Below are 7039 nucleotides of genomic sequence, written 5' to 3' on the forward strand. Positions count from 1 at the left end.
TTAAGAGGTGTGTTAAATAACCATAAGAAAAACACTATCAAAGTCAAAGAACATAACACTTTTTAGATGTGATGTTTAATTTATTTTTACAGTGTATTTAGAATTTTCCTTTACAGTGAATTACGCTATTAAAGATTTCTATAGACAAGTGAACAGCACAACGGGCGTAGTACAAACTTAACTGTGCATGCAGATTGATTATCATTTATACGTGATTAAAAGTTACAAATATATAAAATAAATCTCTGATGTTTGTATTTAACGGAAACATTATTTATCCCGCAGTGGTCAACGAAAACGTTTGTTGTGATATGTTGTTGCGTACATAAACGTACAGAACAAGGTCAAACTTGATATCATTCTCGTGCTCACGAAAGAAAAATTGTAATTTCAAAAAATAATTTAGAATCCTTTAACAGTGAATTGGAATTGTTTACTAAAATTGTCTCACAAACTTAGAATTTTTTAATGGTAGATAGAGTATGTGATTTTGAAAGGATTTTAATTTTCATTTTTTTACCCATATATTATTTGGTTTTACAAAATTTAAACTTTACCGAGTCCACATTCTGTGCACTTTTATAGGTCACAGTGACTGTCGAGTTCTTTAGTTTTTTTATTGTTTTGTATTGCCCATTTTGGATTAACTTCGGAACAGCTATCTAGTAATTGTAGATGTAAGATATGTATGTCTATTTTATTACATGTAACGTTGATATCCATATGATAATCACTTACTGATACAGGCTTTTATGGTTTGTGATTATTTTTCTTTAGATCAGTCTGTTTCTAATCATGTAAAAGTTAATTTTTATTCACGTAACTTTGCGATATGATAAAAAAACTACACATCGGATTGCATTTATACAATTATCACTTATGAGACGCTGTACCACTGTCATTAAAAGCTTTTAAAAGATAAACGTTGTTGTATTTACTAAATATAAAAATATATGTTTTGTAAATGAATGCATGTGTAAACCTTTAGTTGCAGCTTTACAGTGCATGTACATGTTAATTACTGTATATAATATGAACGAGTGCCATTGATTTATAATACACGCCAGGTCAGATATTAAACTGAAATAAATCCTACATAAATGAATACAATTGCATGAATCACATAAACACATAATATTATTGACCTGGTCTGCACTTGAATGGTATTCTGGACTTCAAGATTTACTGTCTTAGTATTAGAAGGAAAAGCTACAGATATTTTCCCTCGTCGAAGTTCACATTAATCGCTTTAAGTTTCACTTAAGAACATTCAACACATGTATTTTGTTGCTGAAATCTTCACATGAAATCGCAGGTTTGCTCAAAACTTGTGTTTTCATTTACAAAAAAGTTCTTCTTCAGGGTATCGTCCATTTAAGTTCCTTTTACCTATCCTGGAAACAGAACACATGTCGAATAGTCTATTATTTACATTTAAGTGGGTGTCGCCATTTTGAATGTTATGATTATTTGACTTAAAATCACATGACTCCGGACGGACTACGTTCCAAGCCAAACACAGACCTGAATGTATTGTAACTGTCGTGCAAGAGGTAGGACATAGTGCACATATCTATTTCAAACATGTATAGATTGGGTGAGATTAACCTTAAAATTGTTAGCAGTGGATGTGTCGGATGAATGCATTTGAATGCACAGGGATGAAATATGCCGCATAAGGAAGCAAATAAGTCGTGAGTCGATTGCAATACATGTGCATATAGTCGTCAAACAAATAAGACTCTAGCGCAAGCAAGACCTGGATTTGATATTAAAGATTGATTTTTGTAAATAATCCAAAGTCAAGGAATAGGGTCATGTTATTTAAATCCCGTGCTGTCGTCGATGATATATCGTACTTATAAACAGAATCGAATGAGATACTTTATGAAACGTTGATGATTCACACAAAAAAGAGTGTGCGACAGGTAGTACTAGACTGTACACGTTTAACAATATCGAATGACATTATGTTAGGAAAGTAGTTTATTTTTAATTGTGAAGAGAACATAATGAAACATAATTGATCAAGTCGAACGACTGATTTTTTAATTAAACAATCCAATATAAACAGAGCAAGATGTGGAATTCTAAAATATTCAGGAAAGCTTCATTAGCCATTGGCGGTATCGGAGTTGTTGCATTTCAAGCCACAATCGCCTTCGATGCAAACATTAGAGTAAAAAACTCTGCAAAATCACCATTGACCAAAACTCGGGTGAATTTGACTGAGGGTTTTGTGTATAAAAAAAGTATTGCAGACGAAATTAAAACGGAACAAGCGTCGTCCTTTTGGGTTTTTCCCAAACTGTGGTCTCTGGGCACCAAAGGCGCCGCATCATGGGCGATACGTCAGTCAGATTTAAACGGCAAACTAAAGCATCAGAGGTTGTTCGTGACGTGGAGCGCTGGATTATCAAAGGAGCGAAAACTAGGCATCGGGTTGACGAAATCCTGTGATGACGATACGTTTTTTAAGGACGTCAAGTTTTTGGATTTTGAACAACTTCTCGAGGCTGATAAAATAGAAGCGTTTGAAATGATAAACATTCAGAAAGGAAATAGTAACGAACTGGTTGTGGACACTGGGAATATTTTGATTGTTGCGAGTATGGGTTTGAAGTGGCGGGCTTTGATAAATGTGGAAGTAAAAGAAAGCAACAAGAAAAGAATCTTGGTCAAGCAACCAACAGCTCGTACAAATGAAGCAAGTTTGGATACGAAAGCAGCTAGCGTTGAAAGTTTTGATGTGAAAGCAGCTATCACTGAAAGTTTGGAAACGGAAGCACACATCGTTGAAATAAGTTACAAAGAAAAAATGAAACTCGCCATTTTGCTGCTATTTGTTATTTTGGGTTCAAAGTAAAACGCTTTAAAGTAGGATACTATGTAACGACATTCCCTGCGCGTCTCGTCTATCTAATTTGTTTTGTAAAAAATGATTATTAATCGTTGACCTAGCTTAACTAACCTATCGTCAATGTGTGAACATGTTATTGTACGTTGGAACTTAACCGTGAATGAATAGCAGATGACACGATTTTTTTGATTTATTGGTTTTAACTCTGCCTTCTTAGACGTTGCAGTAAACTGAAGTACGCTGAACTATAGATGCCCGACTATTTAAACGGTTTGGTGGACATATATTTATGTTTTCCAAGACAAAATGTTATCAAGTGTAATTTTTTACAACAATGGTTTGTTTTAAGGAATGTCTTGTTTTCAGTTTTTTGAAAGCACATGGACTTCTCCACCGAGCGTTAAGAAAAATAAATTTTCAGCTCTTGTTGCCGTCTTTCTTTAAAATTTTCCAGAAATGTATTTCTTCAACTTTTTTAGACTAGTTACATTATATTAGTGTATTTATGCGTTTGTATGGATTATTTACCGCGTTTAGATCGTTCTTTACCCTAGTATACACACTAAACAAGGGTAAGACGTGATATCGTAAAGTCACGTTTAAATAAAACTCAAATTTAATTTAATTCATTTATAAAACATGCACAATATTGGCTGAATTGTTTTCTGTTAGAACTTTCTAGAGCCACTAGATACCATGCAGAATATGCTGTTTCTGTTGTTTGTTTTCCATGTTTTTAACATGATGATACGTTGAAATATTGAGTTCCCTTTTTATTTATGTAAAGTAGATATGTTAAGTATGTCGTGAAATGTCTTTTATAATGATTTTCTGTTAATCATAGCGGCGTATAGGCCATGCATGTGTACATTTTCCCTTTGTTTTTACCTTGTATTGCATTAAACAAATACAGTCCACTTTATCAAAAATTCACTTTATTTCACTTCATGTTTTTATTTACATTCGCATATAATGTGTGTTTTTATCCGTAGAAAAAGTGTTTTAAAAGTCATTGGTAGATCGGCTGGTTGCTCACACACTCGAATATATATATATTATTCACAAACATGGTAAGAAAAAGAAATATTATACAGTGAACAATACAAAAACAGCGTTATCCTGGCGAAACAAATAACCGGAAATTTACACCGGTATTCAAAATTACCCATAACCTCAGTAAGAAGCATTTGATTTTGGGATACAAACATAGTGATTTCATGTTGAGAACTACAGTTATACCTTGCTACTAAATTTAATCAATTACCAGAAACAATGCGTTGCTGTTTTCCTGTTGAATGATCTTTTTGTTGGTAATGCTTAGTATTGTATTGAGGCATGGGTTTTAAAATAAGTACGGCATTATACCGGTATCTAAAAACGAAAAAAAGCCAAACGTTTTAATTGACAACCTTTGCTCTGCGTAACGTTTCAAGCTGTAGTAAATATCAAACTATATTGAGATTACTCTCATAATAGTTGTACAGTCTTGTAAAAAAGCCAATTTCTAAAAACATATATTATAACCTTTTGAATGTTTATAAACGCAAACAATATTTGCAGCTTTATTTACATTTTTTTTATTTATGTACTTGTATTCAATTTTGTTAAATAGTGTTGATGATTTTACGGATTCTGAACAAAACATATTTAACTAAAGTCGATCGTTGCAATTAGGTTATTGTTGAAGAATTAACGTCTATGTAATCATTTACAAATCATTATATTTTTATTACTTAACTAACTAAATCATTATAAAGACAACAAATCAATTTTCGGAAAACTACTATAAAAACATACTTAAAATATGTCATACTTCCATGATATTGTATACATATATTTGCAAACTGTACAGGTAAAGTTATTTGGTATTCCGATAAATATGTATTTATATGTAACACATAATAAAGTATTTAACTTCATATGCGTGTTTTGATTCTCTTGATTTTGGCAAAGCGTTTCTAAATATACCGATTCAGGGGGATGTCTATTTGTATCTGTCAGAGCAGAATATGTAGTTATTTTAAAAGTGTCAGGGACTTTATTGTCCTCGTTTTGTGATTCCACCGTGTTTTGTGAGTATTAACACATTGATAAGCAAAGCGGTATCAGGATGATTTAATTGAGTTTTCCTTTTTACGGTTACATACGTACATATTTTTTGGTATGTCTATCGCTCAATCGTTGCAGATGACTGAAATAGTAAAATAATTTTTAACAATTATTAAACTTGCTTTTTAGCATATATTTATTTAATGTAAAGAGCTTTGTTTTTCGAATATTCAATCATAATGTGTGTTTATTGCAACATTAAGGTGTTGCAATATACACACATTATTATATTGGTTATTTTTTCTTTATTGAGCAATCCTAAAATAAACTGAAAATTTATGGCTTGGACTAGCCCGTTTGTTGACGAATATTGTCGCTTGAAACGTGACATTTAATTTTGATGAACAGGTCATGCATATGCAACCATGCTTTGTCATTGGAAAAAACCCTGATAAGAGATTATAACACATATCTATCCAGGCATTATGAAATAAAGCAGTGGAAATAACACACACGTGTTTGATTTATGGGACCTTGGCCTTTAAAAAAAAATCGCTAATCATGAGTTTACAAGGTTTTTAACATAGCTGAGCAAATTGTTCTTATGGTTAAATTTTGTGATAAGAAATTGCACTCGTCGTAACATTTTATATTGAGAACAATATAATGGCGACAGTTATCGTCCAATCTTAATAAAACGTTGTCAAAACATTGGCCTTATTGTTGCAATCTCGGTCGAGTTTGAAATTTGGCAACATGGAGTGAAAATAAAGAAGTCATACTTTCTTTATTGAACTTTATCATATCAATTGTTTTAATTCAACCTAGGCTGAGTTAAGAAATTGTTCCGGTCTGATTAACACCATGGCCTCCAAAGGGTGTACATGTTTGATGATATGGCTATTTTGAAAGTCACATTTGGTCACAAACTGATCATACTGAAACTTGCTAAGAATACTTGTAACTATGCTATCTTGACAAATTTCGAAAATGGCTTTGTTCCAAGGAAAACACATAGTAACTTTGGTGCTTGTGCAGTTGTTGTTGTATGTCCGTATCTTACTCTTGTTAACACGCACGGAGTTAAAACTTTGCTTTGCCCTGTTTTAAATAAAATGTTCTCGGAACATTAGTATGATGAATAATCAGAGGGCCAGATAAGTTGCGTATTTGCGAAAAATACGCACGAAAAAAAAGAAAATACGCATGACTTAAAATTGTGTTGGGTAAAACAACTCCTGTCTAAATTCGGATTACGCATCGTGTGCAATTTCAATGCGTATTAGCCTTTTATACATGCATATAAATTCATGTAAACATGACTGATTCGCGTAATTGTGTCCACACCGGTAAAAACGTAGTGATATCACTATCTATTATAGAAAGTGGTTCCCGACCTAATTTACATCTCAGTCAGAACGGTATCATTAAATTTTGGCCAACGATAAAGGCCGATGTTGACAACGGGCTCCCCGCTGCATTGTTGACAATAGATATACGCTTATGGTGAAAACATTTGACATCACATTCGATAAAACCCAAATCGCCCAACTTCAAGCATATAATGTTTTCTATCAGTTCATTTCTCGTGTGGCACAATGGAAAAACCATTATCCTTCAAGCACTTTTTAAATAAATACATATAAAATACATATATAATAAACAAGTTTTATGGATGTCACCTGCTTACCATTCAGATAACGTGACTAAGCATATGTTTAACCTGTAACATATATTGAAATCCGGTTTGCAATCAATGAATCCACTTGAATCACAATGTAATGCGAACAATTGCTGCTTGCTTGTTTTTCATATGACTGTCATGATCTGTGCCGTCCTGACCGAAAGACTCTGTTCCGAAAGCGCTTTTCTTTTTGTGACGTATGCCGCAGCATCTGCATGTGTTTGTGTTTTATTGTCATGAAAACAGAGGCTTGCCAAATCAAGACGGAAAAATAGATTAATGGCTGCTTATTAGCCAATGGCAAAAAAAGAAAAACTGTAAAATAAAAAAAATGTGATTGCTTTATTGTATACAAGACTGATTGCTGTAGCGAGTTAACACTAATGTACAATTTATTATTAATTCTGATCCTTTGAACATAAATACTCCTTCAAATTATCGGATTT

This window comes from Dreissena polymorpha, chromosome 8 (assembly GCF_020536995.1).
Source record: "Dreissena polymorpha isolate Duluth1 chromosome 8, UMN_Dpol_1.0, whole genome shotgun sequence".
Taxonomy (NCBI): domain Eukaryota; kingdom Metazoa; phylum Mollusca; class Bivalvia; order Myida; family Dreissenidae; genus Dreissena; species Dreissena polymorpha.